General features: G+C 43.1%; 1 non-coding gene across 1 annotated transcript; it reads right to left on the bottom strand.

Moving 5' to 3' along the window:
* Nucleotides 1-22,157: 22,157 nt before the first annotated feature.
* Nucleotides 22,158-22,230, bottom strand: TRNAG-CCC. The gene has a single exon. It is a non-coding gene; the product is annotated as a tRNA-Gly (tRNA).

Here is a 22,230-nt window from a genome sequence, read left to right as displayed (position 1 = left end):
CAGTTTTCTGGGCCAGGGAAATGCTTGTTGAAGACACCAGGCGGCACACACCACCCTTTGCTTTCAACTCCTTCCTGCCAGATAGCAAATACGACTCTAGCTTCACAGGCAGGAGAGTATGAAGGTATTAAACGGCTTACCAGCTGTGTGACTTTGGGCAAATTACTTAATCTCTCCCTGCTTCAGTTTCTTCCTGTAAAAAAGAAATACAAATAGTACTCACCTCATAGGCTTATTATAAGGATATGTTGCCTTAATGTATATAAAGAGCTTAAAACCTCTTCTGGCTCAGAGCACATGCTCAGTAATGTTAACTACTTATTATTATTATTATTATCATCACACCAATTCCCTTCCTAAAACTCCTTAGTGACATCTGATGAGAAGTGTTAAAAAACAAATGAAGGCCCACCTTGAAAATCCTGAGTAGACAAACACAGTTTCACCATGCAATCAAAGCCTAATTTGACTTATTTTGCAAGACAACTTGGCCTAGGTTATTTCTTGCTTATGCCTCTGGAAATCACAAGCAAAACTTGAACTACTTCCCAAGGTTGATATGAGGTAACTGCTGCTCAATTCCTAATCATTGAAGAAAAATCTAATACCATAAATATCGTAACTCATCACTTTAAAGAATAAACCGTCACTACTTTCTCACTAAATGAGCTGCTCTGTGATAATATATCCCTGAATCTCATTCCATGCTTTGGTTTGAGTGCCCCCAGTTTGCAAGACGTCTTTTTGGTCTGTCCACAATAAACTTTTACCAATTACTACCTCGGGGATTCGTTGGTTTTACTTCTGTTACTCATCAACTTGTGACAGCGTTTAGAATAAAACCCCAGTTCTTCACCATGACTCTGAAGCCCGTACTCTAATTTGGCCCCTTCCTGTCTCTTCAACCTTGTCTCAGCCCCACCTATCTTCTTTCTGTGGGTTTTTTTTGGGGGGGAGGAGGGATTTGGGTTGTTTTTTTTTTGGAGGGGGGGGGTCAAGCCCCAGGGCATGTAGGGACCTGGTTCCCTGACTAGGGATGGAACCTGCATCCCCTGCTTTGGAAGCTTGCAGTCTTAATCACCGGACCACCAGGGAGGTTTCTTGTTTTTCTAGCATAATAAGGTCTCTCCCACTTCAGGGCACATGCTGTTTCTTATCCCCAGAACTCTTATGGCTAGACTGTCGCATCCTCTCGGACATTTACCCCACCTGCCACCTGCTCAAAGAGCCTGCCTGAGCTGACATCCCACACTAGAGCATCCTCCTGGTCTGTTTCCCCGGCACAGCCACCTGATCGTCTCCATCATAGCCCTCATCACAATGTTTCTTTTCCAACTTGTGAATTTACTTTCTTACTGTTGCCTTTCCTCCTGTGGTTCCATACCTGTGGAGGGGGTATGCCCATAATCGGGTGGGTTTTGGAGTGTGTGGTTGTCATTTAGAAAGTAGGGCTAGGAGATATTTGGACTTTCCCACCCATAGAAAGGCTGCTAGTGCTCTGCTCTAGAAACACTGTATAGAAATAGAATGTGACCTCTTTGAGAGCAGGGACCCAGTGTATCTTGTCATTGCTGTGTGCCTCCAGCACGAGGCCTAGTGACTTGCCACCTGTAGGTATTTAATAAATATAAGATGAAAATATTCCTCTAGCCTCATTATAATTCTGAGAACTGCCATGTGAGTTGTTATCCTTACTAAAAATGCCCCGGACCTTATGAATTTTTTAGGTAAAATACAACCTCCAATGAATTTTTTGCTAACTGATTCCAATTTCTTTCAAATTCTGCTTGAAGAAATTATAGCTATGCCCATTCTAACCAGGACTACTGTGGTTTCATTGAACCTCTTGTGAGATTAATAACTTGTTGTGGGTTTTAAGGATTGTTTCCTAATGTTGGTAGACTTTATCAACTTCATCTACCTAGTATATGGATTCCTGGAGGAAACTATGTTTCCAGATATAATAGAGAAAGGGGTCTAGTTCTTTTCCTGGAGCTAGTCAAATCTGGTTTTACTCAAGCCTCCAAAACTGAAAGAAAAATAAAATTGTGTTTGCTCCAAGGGCACTAAAACTATGAAATTTAGCAGGTTGAATAATTCTGTGATACCTTGTGGAGTTAAGCAGTCTGGTGAGATAAGAAGAAAGGCCAACAGAAGCATCACACCTCCAGAGCACAATGGGCTTACAGGTGATGAGGGTGGGTACCAGAATAACCAATCAACGACGATCACTGTTGAAGCTAAGAAATGGGTACATGGGTGGGAGTGGGGTTTATTATGTGTTCCTCAATTTACACATGTGTTAAAATATTCTTAACAAAAAATTAAAATAAAAATCAATTCAAATAACGCCTTGCATAGACAGAGCCAGATGCAAATTTATCCAAAGCCAGTTAAGCCTCAGGGCCGCTGACTTGCACTGGTTCCCTCCAAGTTCCCATCAGGGCACAAGGGCATTTGTTTTGTAAACTGTACCAACTTAAGATATTTTAACTACCATTGGCTAAGACACTTTCTTCACCTACTCCAACTGTTCCTCTCTCAGGAACAGTTCCTTCCAACTGTTCCTCATCCTTGGTGTTGGATGGCGTTGGAATGGCTGCATGTATTTTGGGAGTCCAGCTAAGGAGAAACTGATTTGGGACATATTTGGCTTAGATTTAATAGAATATGTTTGTGTGATTTGCAGTCACTTCCATGTTTAATTATGGAACAGTTTTGGTTTAAGAATGACTTTCAGGAATTCTGCTGCCCACTGTACTGACTCGTGTGCATAAAGATGCAAAGGTCAGAGGTCATATCCCAATAAGAACATGCCCCTTGGGCACCTGGCCCCAGCAGTGTGTGTGTAGTAAAAGAGAAACAGAATTTGGAGGGCATGGAGCCAGAGACCATCAGTGGAAAATTCTTCCAGTCATCAGAAATGTAAAATTGTTGAGAGAGGGTTTGGTCCTTACCTCTATCTGGCCAACGTGGAAGCTCTCTCCTGTGTGGAATACACTCTAATAGCATCGTGTTGGCTTTCCCAGTGTTGGCTCAGCTTGGCTGGGACCACTTCTCCCAGAGTTTCCTTGCCTGTGGGATACCAGGTTGGGGGTGTTCACAGAGACATTCGCATGAGCTCTGGAAGGTGGAGGGGACGCAGCAGGTCCTGTGGTCTCACTGTTGACCCGGGGCAGTCAGCGCCTGCTTCCTCTCTTTAGAGATTATCTACTTTCACTCTGGCCCACGTCCACTATGGAGGACAAGTGGTAAAGCGGCTCAGCTACCATTTTCACATTTACCCCTTCTCATTGAGAAAACCAAATTCAGATTGACTAGGAGTGGAAGAAAAGAATATTGGCCTGTAATCTACAGAAAGAAGCACTGTAAATAAGATGCTTATAAATATTCATCCATCACCGTTGGACTAAACTGATCCGCTTAACAGACACGGGAACTCCGTGTGTATGTGGTACTTGGACAGCAGGAATGATACATATCTGAACTTGTGGAATATTGGACCTATTAACTCCCAGCTTACTTTTTTTATAAAACCATGTGTTGTTTTGGTTAAACATAATAGCCCAGTAAAATGTTCCTTGTAGTTTAGGAGTCCATAATGTTTTGGTTCATACAGAGTTAAAGATGCTTGGATTTTATTTTTCAAACCCTCATATTTGTTTAGGAACACTGATAACGTTCAGAGGACCCAATATGTTTTCATATTTAGTACTTAGTAGTAAGTCTTTTGGAGAAGGAAACGGCAACCCACTCCAGTAGTCTTGCCTGGAGAATCCCAGGGACAGGGGAGCCTGGTGGACTGTCGTCTGTGGGGTCACACAGGGTCGGACACGACTGAAGTGACTTAGCAGCAACAGATTCCTGAGTGTTCATTGGAAGCAGTGATGTTGAAGCTGAAACTCCAATACTTTAGCCACCTGATGCAAAGAACTGACTCATTTGAAAAGACCCTGATGCTGGGAAAGATTGAAGGCGGGAGGAGAAGGGACAACAGAGGATGAGATGGTTGGATGGCATCACCGGCTCAATGGACATGAGTTTGGGTAAACTCCGTGAGCTGGTGATGGACAGGGAGGCCTGGCGTGCTGCAGTCCACGGGGTCGCAAAGAGTAGGACACGACTGAGCAACTGAACTGAACTGAACAGATCTCATGACTTTACCTTCATATCCAACTCATTCTTTTCCAACTCAGACAAACATTTATTGACATGATTCCTGACCTCAAAATTCAGGCACAAGCTACAACATGGTTATGCTAAAAGAAATAAGCCAGACACAAAAGGACAGGTACTATACACGATTTCACTTACATGAAGTTTCCCAGAGTAGTCAAATTCATAGAGACAAAAAGAGAACGGGGGTTGCCAGGGGCTGGAGGGAAGGGAAATAGGGAGCTAGTGTCTGATGGGTACAGAGTTGAGAAAGATGAACTCTTTCTGAAAGATGAACACAGGTCTAGGGATGGATGGTGATGATCGCACAACAGTGTGACTGGACTTAATGCCACTGAGCTGTACCTGTAATATGGTTAAAATGGTGAGTTTTATGATGTTCATATTTTTCCAAATAAGAAAAAAGGTTTCATTTACCTATTTTTAAAGTATAATTGATTTACAATGTTATATAGTTTCAGATGTATAACATAGTAATTCAATTTTTTTTATATATTACCTGCCTTTTAAAGTTATTCATATCCATGAGTCTGTTTTCTTATATTCATTCATGTTTTATTTTTTAGATTCCATGTATAAGTGAAAACATCCAGTATTTACTTGTCTTTTTCTATCCAACTTACTTCACAAAGCATAATACCTTCCAGTCCATCTATGTTGTTGCAAATAGCAGTTTTTAAATTCCTTTTTTGCAGCTGAGTAATATTCCATTGTATGTGTACACTACGTCTTCTTTATCCAGTCATCTGTTAATGGACACTGATGTTGGGTCCACGTCTTGGCTATTGTGAATAATGCTGCTATGAACATCGGTGTACATATATCTTTTCTAATTAGTGTTTCATTTTCTTTGGATAAATGCCCAGGAGTGGAATAGTTAGATCATATGGTAGTTCTGTTTTTAATTCTTTAGAAAAACAAAAGATTTAAAAAAGCAGCATGAAATGGGCAGCCAGGTAAGTGGGAAAAACAGGTGAGCTCTGAGTCTGCTGGTGCATGTGGGAAGGGGAATATGGAAATAGAAAGGATGCTGTGATTCCTTCTGCGTGAGAGGGGCAGGGAAACCAGGAGGCTCTGTAGAGAAGGGATAAAACTCTGGACGTGGGGAGTGAGCCTGAGACGTTAGAGGAAGAACAGAGCAAGCAGAGAGGACTGCTCCAGACTGTAAGCCACAGGAACCGCCCAAGTCTCAAGCAAGGTTGCACTCCAACATAAGGGTCTCCTGAATGGAAATAGGGTACATTGTTACCACTAGGTCTTTTTGTTTTTGTTCTGACTGCAGAGTATGCAGGGTCCTAGTTCCCCTGACAAGGGATCAAATACCCTCGTTCCCTGCATTGGAAGGGCAGAGTCTTAACCACTGAACTGCCAGGGAAGTCCCACCACTTGGTCTTAATAATTGTCATGAAATTCGAATAACTCTCGCTGTTAATCTTCGAGGTACTGAATTTTTGTATTGGCTCAGCTACACTTTTTGGAAAACAGTCACTCCCCAGGAGATATTGAATAACAATAATAATCAACCCATGGTTTACAGTAATCATTTCAAGCTTAAATAACTTAAATAACCACTTACAGCAGTGCCGATTAGGAAAATGAATTATTATTCATTTTCCTGCATTATTCCTTTGTTACAAACACCAAAGGCTCTTGATCATAGTCCATTTTCACCTTCCTTTGGGTGTCTGGCCCCTGTAGGTTATTTTCACCAAAGTTGCGTCTCAAAGGCTGGAGGGCCAGTGTCACTGATTCAAGACTTCAGAATGTTGCACTTAGAAAGAAGCATATTAGAAGTTCTGTGGAATAATTTTTCAACAGTGGCATGGATAGAACTACACTCAGAAACCATCCAGGCCTCCCGCTGCTCTAATACAAAACCCTCCCAGCCTTACCTCCTGGCAGGCGCTGCCTTTGATAACGTGATGACTGTGTCTGGCTTTCTTGGGGAGAGAGGAGACTGTCTGTCAAATTTAGGCCAAATGCAAAATAACTAGAGACCACATTGTGGACTTTCTGAGCCTCAGCTTTCTCTTTATAAGGTGGGGAAGTTAGACTTAGCTGACCTCTAAAATTCCTTCTGGCTCCCAAATACTGATTGTATAACGAAGATTCTTTTCTCATCTCAGCCTCTGAAACTGTGCTGCAGCGCCCCCCTAGTGTCTCAGGCAGATGGTTTCCCGACCTCCCAGCCCCACCCCCACCTCTCCAGCCTCCCACACACTCCCTCTGGGACGCTCCGGGGCCCTTCCCCTGATCCACTTCCTTTTTTCCGAAGCCTTTTGTTGTTCAGTCTCTCATTTTAGGGGAAAAAGTGAAAGTGAAAGTCGCTCACTCGTGTCCGACTCTCTGTCCATGGAATTCTCCAGGCCAGAACACTGGAGTGGGCTCTTAACCTTCACCAGGGGATCTTCCCAACTCAGGGATCAAACCCAGGTCTCCTGCATTGCAGGAGGATTCTTCACCGACTGAACTATCAGAAAAGCCCTCATCCTAGGGGACTGGAATACAAAAGTAGGAAGTCAAGAGATACCTGCATTAACAGGCAAGCTTGGCCTTGGAGTACAAAATGAAGCAGGACAAAGGCTAATAGACTTTTGCCAAAGCACTTCTAAATAACTAGATACTATTTGCGATGCTTATGTTGAATGTAAGCCCTGTGAGAACAGAGATTTTTGCCTGTTTTGTTCACTGATGTAGCCCAAGCCCCTGGGAACACCGCCTGGCACCTGACAGATATTTAGAATTAATTTGTCAAACTGGAAGTTTCAGTCTTGAGGAATCCTCTGCCAAGATTTTTTATCCTTTACTTAATTTTCCCTGTTACTTTTTTTTTTTAATTGGAGGATAATTGCTTTACAATATTGTGTTAGCTTCTGCCATACATCAACATGAATCAGCCACAGGTACACACATATCTCCTCCTTTCTGAACACTCCCCCCGCCCCACCTCTCACCCCATCCCACCCCTCCAGGGGGGTCACAGAGCACTGGGTTGAACTCCCCTTGACACACAGCAAATTCCCACTGGCCATCTGTTTCACACACGGTGACGTATATGCCTCCATACTGTTCTCTCCATTCGTCCCACCCTCTCCTTCCCCCACTGTGGCCACAAGTCTGTTCTGTGGCTGCTTCTCCATGAATGCCCTGCAAATAGCTTCATCAGTACCATCTCTCTAGATTCCATACACATACATCAATATACAGTATTAGTCTTTCTTTTTCTGACTCGCTTCACTCTGTATAACAGGCTCTGGCTTCTCCACCTCACAAAGAATGCTGGAGAGGATGTGCAGATAAGGGAACCCCTGTTACTTTAATTCACTTTTTATATGAAGGATTATCTTAATATATAATTCTTAACATATATTATCTAATAATATATATATCAGCATATAATTATCTTAATATACAATTATCATAGTATATATGATATACTATCATATATTAATAAATTAATTTTGAAAAAAATTTTATATTTGGGACTCACTTCATGGCACACAAGTTTAGTTCCCTGACCAGAGATCAAACCCTTGCCTCCTGCATTGGAAGCATGGAGTCTTAACCATCAGACCGCCAGGGACGTCCCCAGTTTCTTTTTCTTCTTAATTGCCTGTGTTGTGGGCTGCATAATAGCCCCCACGATGTCTGCACGCTAATTTCCAGAACCTGTGAATATGTTACTTGGCAAATGTGATGGAATTAAGGATCTTGAGATGGGGCGATTATTCTGGATTGTGTGGCTATGCCCAATGTAATCACACGGTCCTTGGGACAGAGAAGCAAGAGGGTCAGGGTCAGAACAACAAGATATGACATGCACTCAAGGTCAGAGTGATGAGGGGCCCAAGGCGAGGAATTCAGGCATCTTCCAGAGACTGGAGAAGGCGAGGAAGCGGCTTCTCCCCTCCAGCTGCCAGGAGGAACACAGCTTTGCTGACGTCTGAGTTTTATCCCCATGAGAGCTATTTTGGACTTGTGACCTCCAGAACTGTAAGATAATAAAGCTGTGTTGTTTTAAGGCACCAAGGTTGTGGCCACTTAGTACAGCAGCAGGAAGAAGCGAATACATCCAGTAAAAACACAACCTGCCCAAGCCCACTGCTTCGTACAAACCAGCCAATTTCAAGTCCAAAGTGGCACAGTTGGTTCAGATGACCACAGACATCTCTGTCAGTGTCAGAATCATCAAACTCTCGCTCTGGCCAGAACCTCCTTGACTGAAAGTTTCTAAAGAGAGCAGCTTCAGTAATTTTTCAAGCCAGAATTTTGGGATCTTTTCTCTGTATGTCATTTGAAAAAGACTCTCCACTCCCGAACTGTTTAAATTGAGACCCAAGGCACTTATCATTGCCTGAAGTCACATCATACACTTAAATGCTTATTGCCTGTCATTACTGTCATTGCTTTCCATTAGAATGTAAGCCCCATCGGGGTGGAAACTGAGTTTACTTTGTTTGCCACTGTGTTTTCAATGCCTAAAATGATGCCTGAGACCCAGTAGATGCTAAGTAAATGTTGAGTGAATAGCTGGGAAGGTGACTTGCTAAGGAGAGGTAAGAAATCCTTCAGCACCACTTTGTCCTACCTCTGAGAGAAGACAAACGATATCAGTTCAAATGCAGCTGAAAATGATGAGATTAAAGGGGGGAGGGCAAATGCTGTGTGTGCTCAGTCCTGACCGACTGTCTGGACCCCATGGACTGCAGCCCACCAGGCTCCTCTGTCCATGAAGTTTTCCAGGCAAGAATAGTGGAGTGGGTTGCCATCCCCTCGTCCAGGACATCCTCCTGACGCTGGGATCAAACCTGCGTCTCTTGCATCTCCTGCATTAGCAGGTGGATTCTTTACCACTGAGCCACCTGGCCAGGTTGTTAGTTTTGAGTGACGGGAGGAAATGAAGGAGTCACGTAAGGATAAGAGTGAGGATGGAGGAGGCACAGGAGTTAGAGCCAGGCTTTGAAACGACTCCTTGCCTGACTCTTCGCAAATCACACGTTTAGGAAGTAAAAGAGGACGTTTGTTACCTTTAAGAATTTACCACGTCCAGTAACCCCACTCCTGGAGCGGGATAGCTGGTGGTGGTTGTTCTGTCACTCAGTCGTGTTGGACTCTTTGCGACCCCAGGGACTGCAGCACGCCAGGCTTCCCTGTCCTTCACCATCTCCCAGAGTTTGCTCAAATTCATGTGCGTTGAATCGGTGATGCCATTCAACCATCTCATCCTCTGTCGTCCCCTTCTCCTCCTGCCTTCAATCTTTCCCAGCATCAGGATCTTTTCCAATGAGTCGGCTCTTCACATCAGGTAACTTCACAGGTAACATCAGGTATTGGAGCTTCAACTTCAGCTGAAAACTAATTCAAAAAAATATACGCACCACAGTGTTCGCTGCAGTACTGTATATGATAGCCAAGACATGGAAGCAACCTAAATGTCCGTCAGCAGAGGAATGGATAGAAATGTGGTGCATGTGTGTAATGGACTATTACTCAGTCATGAAAAGAATGGAATAATACCATTTGCTGCAATGGGGATGGACCTAGAAATTATCAAACTAAGTGAAGTAAGTCAGACAGAGAAAAACCAAACTCATATATTGCTTATATATGAAATCTAAAAAAAATGATAGAAATGAACTTGCTTACAAGACAGAAATAGACCCACAGATGTAGAAAACAAACCTATGGTTACCAAAAGAGACTTGTGTTTACTAAAGGGCTTCCCTGATGGCTCAGTGGGTAGAGAATCTGCCTGCAAGCTGACTCCGATTCGATTCCTGGGTCGGGAAGATCCCCTGGAGTAGGGGAAGGCTACCCACTCCAGTATTTTGGCCTGGAGAATTCCATGGACTGTATAGTCCATGGGGTCACAAAGAGTTGGACACGACTGAGCGACTTTCACTTTCACCAAAAGGGAGTGGTGGGGGGATAAATTAGGAGTTTGAGATTAACATATACACATTATTATATATATATAGATAACCAAAAGGGACCTACCATATAGCAGGGAACTGTACTCAATATCTTGTAATAACCAATAAGGGAAGATTATCTGAAAAAGAATATGAGTGTATGTATGTATAACTGAATCACTTTGCGTTATACCTGAAATTAACACATTATAAACCAACTATACCTCAATTCAAAAAAATCTATTAGAAATTTTGTTCATTAACTTATAGGGCCAAGGAGAGAGGCCCCTGTCTTGGTCACTACTAGGTGGCCCTACGAAAGGTAAATAGTAGTAACATGTGAAAGAACTAATGTGCATGGTTATTCACTGTATCATGATTTGTTATTGCAAAATATTAGGGAAAAATCTAAATGTTCATCATCTTGGGGCCAATTTTTTAAAGTACGCACATGAGACAACAGAGAAGTACGCAACCATAAAAAGAATTTCCTTAATAGTGTATGTCCTTATTCTTTTACTAGTATATGAATGTACCAATACAGAAGCAGTTTCATTACGTAGAATAGAATACATTGCAAGGGATAAAAAGACATGGCCCAGAACAATTGTATTATAGTCTATCTTTTGCATAAAAAGAAGACTAAAATTAAAATACGGTTCACATTTTATCCATTTTTAAATTTGTTTTATTTTTGGCTCTGCTGTGTCTTTGTTGCTATGTGAGGCCTTTCTCTTGTTGCAGCAAGTTGGGGCAGCTCTCAGTTGCAGTGTGCGGGCTTCTCATTGTGAGGGCTTCTCCTGGTGCAGGGCTCGAGCTGTATTTTTGTAAATGAAAAGCACTTGTAGATATTTAATCAGTACTATATGTCTGTTTTGCAGAAATAAAATGCTGCTGAGAGATTCTCTTTAAATATTTCTTATTTTTGTGCTTAAACGTATTTTCTGTTGGTCTATGGAATGTGCTGTACAGAGATGCATTGTTGTACTGTTGGGCTAGGCCGTTTTTTCAAAATCTGGAGTTATCCAAGTATCTTTGACCATGTTAAAAAAAAATAGTATTTTTTGTTATTAAAATTTTGACTGCATAATTAAGAAAAAAAACTCTGAAAGGAAAAATATGTGTGTGTGTTAGTCATTCAGTCGTGTTTGACTCTTTGCAACCCCATGGACTGTAGCCAACCAGGCTCCTCTGTCCATGGGATTCTCCAGGCAAGAGTACTGGAGTAGGTTGCCATGCCCTCCTCTAGGGGATCTTCCCGACCCAGGGATGGAACCTGGGTCTCCTGCACTGCAGACAGATTCTTTACCATCTGAGCCACCAGCGAAGCCCGAAAGGAAAAATAATGCTTCTAAATGATAGGGGTTACCTGTTGGAGGAAGCAGGAACGAGGCATATGGAGATGGGGATGGGGAAGATTTCCACTGTATCCCTTTGGCAATTTTAAAACTTTTGAACCATTTACATGTATTATTTATTCAAAATGTTAAATTTAAATCATATGAACAAGTCAAAAAGAAGAAGAGAAACCAGAGTCTTACCCAACTAGACCCAGGTCCCTAACTCAGCCTGACACAGAGACCCCTGCACCACGGTTGTATGTGGACAGTGGGATGCCATACGCATGCTGGCATCTCTGTGGCCACAGAGCTCCGTGTCTGTTTCATATACCATATTGGGTTAAAAACTCCCAAAGGCCCAGCCTCTGATTCCCAGACACAGGGCCCAGCGACTTACACAGTTGACAGAGTCTTCACAGCCTCTGTGGACAGGAGACTTGATAAAATGTGTAACACTGAATCCTATGATGAAAGCTGGTTGGTTAAGACCCTCTGGCTTTTGTGGAATAATCTTTAATGCACCAGACAAGAAGACTGCTAACCAGCCTTATTACTGACGATTTCCTCACGTCCCTGGTCGGGCAGGCAGACGATTTGAGGATTATCCAGGCTCTGACAAATCCCCTGGGCCCTGACAATCTCGTTTACAAAAGAATCAAATCTGTTTATTGCTGATAATAGATGGTATGCCCTAAGGTTTGCTTGTAAGTAACATGTGAGTCGCTTTTTTTTTCTTTTTTTCTTTTAGCAATAGGAACCAAACTTAGATTCATCCTGATAAACTGGGCATTTGGGATTTTATGTGATGTAATTGCTCTGAATGATTTCTTAATCCCCCTTTTCTAAACCTTTGCTCCCCAGTTCATGATGACATAAACAGCCTTGATCCAGAGCAAAAACGGTCCATCTAACAAAAGAGCATGTTCTTGTGGTTAACGTTCACTGGTCATGGTGCTTCATTTTAATCTGTTACTCTAAGAATTATTTAAAACAAAGGACAAAGCGCATCTTGAATTTATACGTCTGATAAGCCGAGCCCTCTGAATGCAAAGACCATATTCTCATTCGTCTCTGTATTCCTTGCCATAGGTATAGTAGCTCACACACTGTAGATTCTCAAAACCAGTTGTGAGATTGCCTTGTTCATAAACTACCATCATTTCTCCAGTGACATGTTCTCCAATGTCTAAATGTTAGCGAACTACATTTAGAAACCCAAATAATGAGTAATTTTTATTAGCTCTGTCCTTCCTCTTGATTTCTGAGAAGTAAAATGCCCTGATGAATTCTAACCTATGCATATTATTAGTATTTAATCTTATTCATAACATCTCATTGAGTGTGGCTATTTTTTCAAGTATTGCTGCATAAGGAAAATTTCCAAGCATAAGTTAATATCTCCCTTAGATATTAATAAATGTCTAAGGGATATTAATTAATGTCTAAGGGGTATTAATATTAATATCCCTTAATATTAATCTGTGTGACTCTGGTCTTCCAACTACTTCCCTCCAAGTTGCACCTGAAACTGATGCAAAAGCCTAGGCTTGGAGGGAACTCTGGGCTCCTATATTTCTTTTGTTGGAGGGCGGGGGAAGGGGGCACTTACTCTTCTGTACTTTGTACACTAGTCTAGGGATCAATGAGGACCTGTCTGGTGAAGAAATGATCATTGGTACCCAAATTCATCCTCTTCCATGTATAATAGTCCTCATTCTAATTTTCTGCCTAATGAAGCAATACAGCTAGCCAGATGATTTCCAGCATTCAAAATCCAGGCTTCTTCTGAAGGTTTTGTCATTAGTTTTCTCCAATTTAGAGGAGTTTTAGGATTCCAGAGGTTGAAAAGGCCCAACTGTTACATCTCTCTCTCTCTTTTTAAAAATAATTTTATTTCTTTCTATTTGGCTGTGCTGGGTCTTCATTGCTGTGTGGGCTTTTCTCTAGTTGTGATGAGCTGGGGCTACTCTTTGTGTCTGCGCACAGGCTTCTCACTGCAGTGACTTCTCTTGTGGGGCACGGGCTTCAGGGTGCAGACTTCAGTGGTTGTAGCTCCCAGGTTCCAGCGCACAGGCTCCACACTTGTGGCGCATGGCCTTAGCTGCTCCCTGGCACGTGGGATCTTCCCAGACCAGGGATCAAACCCACATCTCCTGCATTGGCAGGTGGATTCTTTACCACTGAGCCACCAGGGAAGCCCATCTCTCTCTTTTAAAATCCCATTTAGTATTCAATATATATTCATTATAGACTGATTGAAACATATGGAAATAAATCAACGGGGCATGGGGAGAAAGTTAACATTCAAAGGTAATTATTAATATTCTGATGGTTTCCTTATAGATAGGTTCTTAAGCATTTTTCTATTGTGTGTGTGTATTTCTCTCCCTCTATCTCCATAGATGGATAGATAATTCACACACACATACACACACACACACACACACACACACACACACACACACACACATATATCCATGGGGTTGCAAAGGGTTGGACATGACTGAGCGACTGAACACTCTTAACAAATACATATACATACTACTTTAAAACTTGTTTTCTTTGCTCTCAATAAATTACTAAAACATATATTTAAGGTTATATTGTAAGACTCCAACACACATGGAAATACTCATATATTTTCTTCTGTGGAAGCAAAAAGAAATAAAATACATATATAAAAATACTGAAAACAAATCTAGTGAAGGGGCCTATGTAAGCCATGAAAATGAGTTCAGAGTATTAGGAAATTAATTTCTTCTAATTCAAATTTTTTTCTTTACTCTGGTAAATTTTGAAAAATATTTTTCACACCATAAAGTTTTTGTAGGAACACAGCTAGGAGATTCTCCTATTGTCATGTAATCCTAAGCTTAAAGTTTGCAAAGTCTAGTTTTTCTTCTTCTTTTTTATTTTAAGCCTTTTAATTTAACTTATTGACCCCAGTATTTTTGCTACATCCATTGCTAGGATCAAATCGTTATACTTTTCAAAAGCATTCCTTTAACCTGAGGTCAAACAAATGTGAAATATGAGGAAGTTATAAATAGACTGAAATCTAGAACAACCATAACCCTGATATCTAAATTTTTATATCTTTGAAGTACACTGAATACAGAAAGAATGCAGACTTTTCTTTTCCAGCTAGAGAAACCACACACACAAAAAAAAGAATAAAAAAAATGATTTCTTTCTCATTTCTGTAGTCAATCTCTCAATCCAAAAAAAGAAAGTGGGGGAGGATTTAAGTCAAGCCAACAAAAATAAACTGTTGCCACTGTTTATTGAGAAAATAATTCCCTGAGATTTTGTTTTTCCCCAAAGAACTACCAAAAAAAAAAAAAAATATTAAAGATCTCTGGCTTAGTTTATTTCCTAGAGGAAAAAACTGTTAACATTTGTTTATTTTGTAAAGCCTACCAATAACAAGTGGGCCCATAAAATTCCCCTCTTTTTTGTGTGTGGTGGGAAAGAAGCAGGGGGCAGGCTAAGTTTGGCCTGCAGTGTGAATATAGTTTGCTGTCTGAAATTGCCCAATCTTGTCTGGCTTCTATAAGATTCCCAGGGTCCATGAATCACGTCCCAGATGAAGAGCCCAAAGGGTATTGGATGGATGATTGGAGGGAGACCAGACAATGGAAGACTCTGAAATCCAGATGGTAGAGTCTAGAGTGGACTCTGCGGTAGATGGGGTTAATGACTCCAGGTCTCCCCTTTTCTTTGTGTCCACACCCTTCCACAGGCTCAGCGGAGGTCGAGTATCTCTCCTGGTCCCTTGACTTTGAGCTTGGCCAATGATAGTGTGGCAGTTTTCAGCTCTAGGCCTTGGGAAGTCTCACGCGTTTCTGCATCACCGTGAGAACACCCTCTAGCAAAGCCCACGGGAGACAGGAGGCGGGGGAGGAAGGCCCTGGGGGGCAGAGCTGCCCACTCAGACCTGCAGGAGAGATAAAGCTGCCCCAACAGGAAGCAGAGCCCCCCGCTCAGTCCAGACTGGCTGAGCCTCAGCTGACCGATAAACACTCGCCAATAATAAATACCCCTGTGTTAAGCCCCTGAGTTTTCGAGAGCTCTGCTGTGCTCCATTTGTATTACTGTATTTGTATTACTGCTGTGATTGCAGTAATACAAACTGAGACACACTTTTAACCACCCTCTCCCCCCAAAAAAATCATTAAATTTTTTTTTTTAAGAACCTAGGGACTTCCGCGGTGATCCAGAGTTAAGACTCCACGCTCCCAATGCAGGGGAACCATGCAGGGTTTGCTCCCTGGTCAGGGACCTAGATTCCACATGCTGAAACTAAGAATCTGCATGCCTCAACTAAGATCTGGTGCATCCAATTAAATATTTTAAAAGCATTTTTTTTTTAAAGAAACTATAGTTTAGGGAGTTTAACATGCGGCTGTGTGCAGGATGGACTGGGATGGGAAAGAGACAGGATCATCATCTGGATGTCAGACGATGAGCCCGGAGCAAGTGTGGAGGTGGCAGGCACAGGATGAGGGAAGAGACTGACGACTGGCCGTGAGGATGAAAGAAAAGTTTGACTCAAGGAAGAATCTCACACCTGCAGACAGGAAATGGCGCTATCTATGGGGGACTTCGGATGTGATTTTGGGAAAATCAGTGGGCTCACTTGGTGCCACGGTGGGTCTGAAGCGACAGCAATATAATCACAAGGCCGTGTGGGGTAGAAGAGAGACTAACAGGAACAGACAGACCGGCTCGCTGGTCCTGGCTTGACTTCTTGCTGATCGTGGGGCTCTTCCAAGTGACACAAACTCTTTGAGCCTGAGTGTCCTCCCCTGCAGCAGTCTTCAGAGTTGTCAGGATTGTGGAAACAGGGCAGGCGGAGAGGAGATGGACATCTTGGTCTGCCCAGCTTCTCTGCTTTTGGAAACGCTCCTCCCTTGAAATCCAAGGGGCTGTAATTCACGTGACCACCTTCTCTGCCCCCATGATTCATCCAATCAGACAATGAGAGTCCGCTTTGGTGGGGTGGATATGAATGTTTGATGAGAAAAGTGCTTCTTCTAATATTAGGAACAGTAAAGACACTACAAGTCTTGAATATATTGAAGGTGGCTCAGATGGTAAAGAATCTGCCTGCAGTGTGGGAGACCTGGGTTGGGAAGATCCCCTAGAGAAGGGAATGGCAACCCATTCCAGTATTCTTGCTTGGAGAATCCCATGGACAGGAGGGCATGATGGGCCCCAGTCTATGGTGTCCTGAACAGTTGGGCACAACTGAGTGAATGCTTCAGTTCAGTTAGGCTGCTTTGGGGAAAGAAATTGCCTGAGAATGCAGGTAGCCGAGATGAGAGGTGCAGATAGAAGGAGAGAGAGAGCCCCAGTGATATTGCTTGAACGCCTAGATCTAACAGAGCCATCTACTGGACTTTCCAGTTACGTGAGCCGGTATTTGCATGTGTGTGTGTGTAATACATTTATGTGTATAAATATATATATATATATATTTACTTTTTTTCTTTTGCCTGCACAGCTTACAGGATCTCAGTTTCCTGACTAGGAATTGAACCTGGGCCACAGCAGTGAAAGTGCCAAATTCTAACCACTAGACCAGGGAGGAAAAGGGGACGACAGAGGATGAGATGGTTGGATGGCATCACCAACGCGATGGACATGAGTTTGAGTAAGCTCCGGGAGTTGGTGATGGAGAAGCCTGGCATGCTGCAGTCCATGGGGTTGCAAGGAGTCGGACACGACTGAGTGACTGAACTGAACTAAACTGAGACCAGAGAACTCCCTATATATATATATATTTTTTTTTTTTTTTCCTGGTTAATGTATTTGTTATGTAACAGTTCTGAGACAAAGTCAATTCAAAACATATTATTGAGGACTCTGTAATAGTTGACTTTAGAAATGGCATATGCTTATGCTCAATCGCTTCAGTTGTGTCCAACTCTTTGTGACCCTATGAACTGTAGCCCGCCAGGCTCCTCAGTCCATGGGATTCTGGCATAATCCAAACCTATATTTCCAGTTAATTTCAGTTCCCCAACCAGAGATCAAACCTGTGCCGTTAGCAGTGAAAGCGTGGAATCCCAACCAATGGACCTCCAGGGAATCTCCTCCGATAAATTTTCTCATGTAACCTCCAAAGAATTTTTCACTGCCATCATTTGGCTCTGGAAATCCTTTATAGGCAATAATATTTTTACATTAGAAAAAAATTAAGTACCTGTGTTAGGCACAGGTTAAAAGGGTGACATGTGCAAAATATAATAATTACAGATCAATATTGATCTGAACACACATTTGTATTTAAACTGTTCAAATAATCATTGTTTTAGATAAATTTAAAGCATGCTTCAAGAATCAGTTTTAACATCTCTGTTCTAATGCACTACGGAAAAAATTTCTTTCTTATTTCTTCAGCAGTAAGAGCCTCAAAAGTGGTGTTAGAAACCCAGATTCTATCCTTGTCCTCTCAAAAAACAAGTTGAAGGGGTTTTGGATCTGATTAAAAACATTATTCTAAGGGAAATATCTGCAGAGAGAGAAACCCTGGGTCTACATTTTTAATTAATATAGTTTGAGCTGGGTTTGGGGCTCTTGAAACTGAGTCCTAAATCAGCAGGTATTCAAGAAATAGCAGCTGAACAGCATTCAGTAGGGAATTGACTCTTAGAGCTTGCCTGACTTCATATTTCATGCTTCTTCCTATAAAGGCCTTGAAGCCAAATGGCAGCAGAAAAGGCATAAAGTCTGCATTGTTGAAATAGACGTGGATTCATGGGCTTTTGAAAGGAAACATGACAAGAATCACACTGTGAGATATGAAGATCTACTACAAAGACGTAGTGAAAAAACAAAACAGGACAAAGCCCAGAAAACAATGTGGTGTTGGCAGAGCAACAGATAAATAAGCTGGTGGGACAGAATGAAAACAGAGTCATTTACATATGGGAACTGATGTATGATTCTCAACACCACAAATCCGTGGCGTTAGGAAACCAATTTACTATATAGAGAAAAATAGACACCACACATAAGGGTCAATTTTGGATAGTCTAAAGTGTGAAAGATAAAAATATAAAGGGCTTCCATAGTGGCTCAGTGGTAAAGAATGCACAAGCCAATGCAGGAGACGTGGGTTTGATCCCTCATCTGGAAAGATCCCCTGGAGAACGAAATGGCAACCCACTCCGGTATTCTTGCCTGGGAAATCCCATGGACAGTGGAGCCTGGAGGGCTACAGTCCATGGGATTGCAAAGAGTCAGACATGACTTAGTGACTGAATGAATGAATGAAAAACATAAAACCAAGAGGGAAAAAAATCAGATACATTTGTTATCTTGAGGTTGAGAGGAACGTCATAAATTCTAAACTGTGAGACAAAAACAGATGGAGTTGAACCCATCAAAATGAAATAATCAACCAAGGACAACACAGATAGCGGGAGAAGAGAACTGTGATGTCAAAATCCAACAAGGAAGTCATATCTAGAACAGAGGTCAATAAACCGTGGTTCACAGGCCAAATTCAGCTTTGCCACCTGTTTTGTAGGCAGATCTTTCCTGGAACACAGCCCCACTCATTCACCATGTGCCGTCTATGGCTGCTACATGCTACAGTGGCACCGTTGGATTGGTGCAACAGAGAGCATATGGCCGGCAAAGCCTAAAATACTGTCTGGGCCTTTACAGTAAAGTGTATTGACATCTTATCTAGAATATACAAGGAAACTAACCAAAAGAGTCAGAAATCCGGTAGAACAATAGGCCAAGGATATAAAAGAGGAAATATGACGACACACTCAATCTCACTATTGTTTAGCTGCTCAGTCATGTCCAGCTCTTGCAACCCATGGACTGTGGCCCAACAGGCTCCGCTGTCCATGGGATTTCCCAGGCAAGAACACTGGAATGGGTTGCCATCTCCTACTCTAAGGGATCTTCCTGACCCAGGGATCGAACCTGCATCTCCTGCATTAGAGGGCAGGTTCTTTGCCACTGAGCCACCAGGGAAACCCAACCTCACTGTTAGAGAAATGCAAATTATGTAAAAGGAGAATCCCCCTGTACACCCACACCATAGGAAAAATTAGAAAGTCAGATGATTGCAATTGTTGCGAAAGATCTAAGGAGGTGGAAATTAGCTCGCAACACAGATGGGCAGGTAGACTCCACCATCTTCTGGAGAGCAGCTCAGCAGAGCTCAGCAAACCTATGTGTACACCCCATGAGCCTGAAATCCCATGCCTGCATGCAACTCAGGAAGTTTACCCCGGTCTGCAAGAGAAGGTGTACAAGGATACATCCCAGCAGTTTGTGGAAGCAGGCTGTTGGAGTCAGACCAGTCATATCAAAGGGAAGGACAGACCAACTGTGCTGGGTGCATGCCGTGGGGGCTGCAAGGCAGTTAGCAATGAATAAGAGGTTCATACAGCTGCATGAGTAGGTCATGGTGTGGAGAGAAAAACAAAAACAGAATGAGACCCAGAGCCCAAACTATATGTATTGTTGTTCATTGTTCAGTCGCTAAGTTGACTCTGCCAGGCTTCCCTGTCCTTCACTGTCTCCCATTGTTTGCTCAAACTCATGTCCATTGTCTTGATAACACCATCCAACCATCTCATCCTCTGTTGCTCCCTTCTCTTCCTGCCCTCCATCTTTCCCATCATCAGGTTTTTTCCCAGTGAGTCAATATGTACTGAGTTGGCCAAAAAATTCACTGTGGCCTCTCTGTAGGATGTTACAGACGTGAAGAAGCAGCTAGAAAGATTGGTAAGTCCCTTAAGACAAGGCTCTGAGCAGATGGCCACAGATTCAAGCCTTGGTTTTCAGACAATCAGGGAACTTCAGAGTCACCTTGATGGCTCATTTAACCTCAGCTTCCCGGGTGGCCCCCAAACCCCTGCAGAGTTTCCAGTCCAGTGGGCCTGGGCCTGGGCCTGAAAATGTGGGCTTCTAACAAGTTTTTAGATGCTGCTGCTGCTGGTGGTCTGGGAACCACGCTGAGAGCCGCCAGAGCTTCAAGAAGAAGTGAGTGGCTAAGAAAATCAAACACCGCAGAGGCTTGGCAGGAAGTACTGGACAGACTGAGAAAACATCTCTGCTGTCAGTCCAGATAGTAATTTCCAGAGAATAGTAGATTGGTGGCTTCCTGTCCCCTGAAAAAATACCCCCCAAAAGCTCTTCCTGTCCCCTGGGAATACCCCATGGTCAAAAGCTGCAGGCAGCACAGACAAGTCTCCTTCACTAAAGCTGACATCGATCACACTGGCCCAGCGCCCAGCCCTGGCTAGGACGGTCGCAGTGGGTTAGCGGGTCAGTCAGCGTCTGTCGCCCTCAAAGTCCTGCCCTTTTAACCAAACACCTCGGGTCAAAAGCCTTCCGTGCGATAAAGGCACTCGTGGTCTGAATCCATATTTCAATAGCACAGAAACTGAAAATAAGCAAAATCATTTTGAAAGGTGATTAAGAGAGTCACCCCCAGGAAAACAGCTATTATTCATCCCTCATCTAGGCTAGCGTCAAAATAGGAATGAGGGAGCAAAGGCTGTAGAGCTCCCTCAGGTGGACATTTTAATTTCAATTCTGTTCCCACTTCATTTTTAAAATTTTTTTTTTTTTTTTTTTAAATTTTTTAATAAATAAAAAAAAAAAAAATTCTTTTAGTGGATCTGCATGGCCTGTGGAAGCTGAGTTCCCCAGCCAGGGATTGAACCCACGCCTTCTGCCCTGGAAGCACAGAGCTGCACCCACTGGAACACCAGAGGGCCTGTTTCATTACCTGCTGAATATGGGAGGTTACTGGATGCCGGCTGTTTGAGTTTCCTAGAGCCGCTGAAGCAGGTCGCCACAAAATGGGCAGCGGGGGTTGAAGGGAGGCTTAAAATAACGGAAACATGTTCTCTCACAGTTTTGGAGGCTAGTAATCCAAAATCAGGGCGCCTCTGAAACTGCGGAGATGGGTCCTTCCTCGCCTCTCCCAGCTTCTCGGGATTTGCTGGCCGTCCTTGGCCAGCAGGGGCCTCGCTCCAGGCGCTCTTAGTTGTGACGTGGCATCTCCCGTTTCGTCTCTGTCCCCACGTGGCTCTCTCCTCTTCTAATGAAGACGCCAGTCCTGTTGGAACAGGGTCCACCTAACGCCAGTATGCCCTTAACTTAGCTAACTCCGTCTGCAAGGACCCTATTTCCAAATAAGGTCACATTGTGAGGTGGGGCCAGGGAAGGACGGGGGGGAGGGGGGCGGGGGGGGTGCGGCGGGGGTAGGATTTCAACACATCCTTTCTGGGAGGACACGATTAACCCATAATATCACCCCAGGACCCTGTGCTCTTTTCTCCTAATCAAACCCAGGTTTCCCCCAAAGCATAGTAACTGACACAACTATGACTCAGAATTTCCAGGCTGAGACTAGAAGACTCTGCCCACGTAGCAATGGCCTGTCCCAACAAGTCCTTACTGGGCACAGCAACAGACACTCAGGTAACTCAGAGACTGTGCTCTTGAAGAGCTTCTAGCTAGGGGGCATCTGGGCCAAGGGACAAGCCTTTAAAAGATGGGATATCAGAAGGCCATGCATGGCAGTGGCCCGTCTCAGATCATTAGTTTGCTAGTTATCTGCTTTCCTGGCTATCATCCCTATTAGAATGGGAAGGTTGACCCTTTTAAAAAAAAAAAAAATTTATTTGACTGCACCAAGTCTTAGTTGCAGCGTGAGAACTCTTAGTCATAGGCATGCAGGATTTAGTTTCCTGGCCAGGGATTGAACCTGGGCCCCCTGCATTGGGAATGCAGAGTCTTAGCCACTGGACCACCAGGGA

The sequence above is a fragment of the Cervus elaphus genome, chromosome 30 (genome assembly GCF_910594005.1).
Source record: "Cervus elaphus chromosome 30, mCerEla1.1, whole genome shotgun sequence".
Taxonomy (NCBI): domain Eukaryota; kingdom Metazoa; phylum Chordata; class Mammalia; order Artiodactyla; family Cervidae; genus Cervus; species Cervus elaphus.
This window is presented reverse-complemented; position numbering and strand designations above follow the sequence as displayed.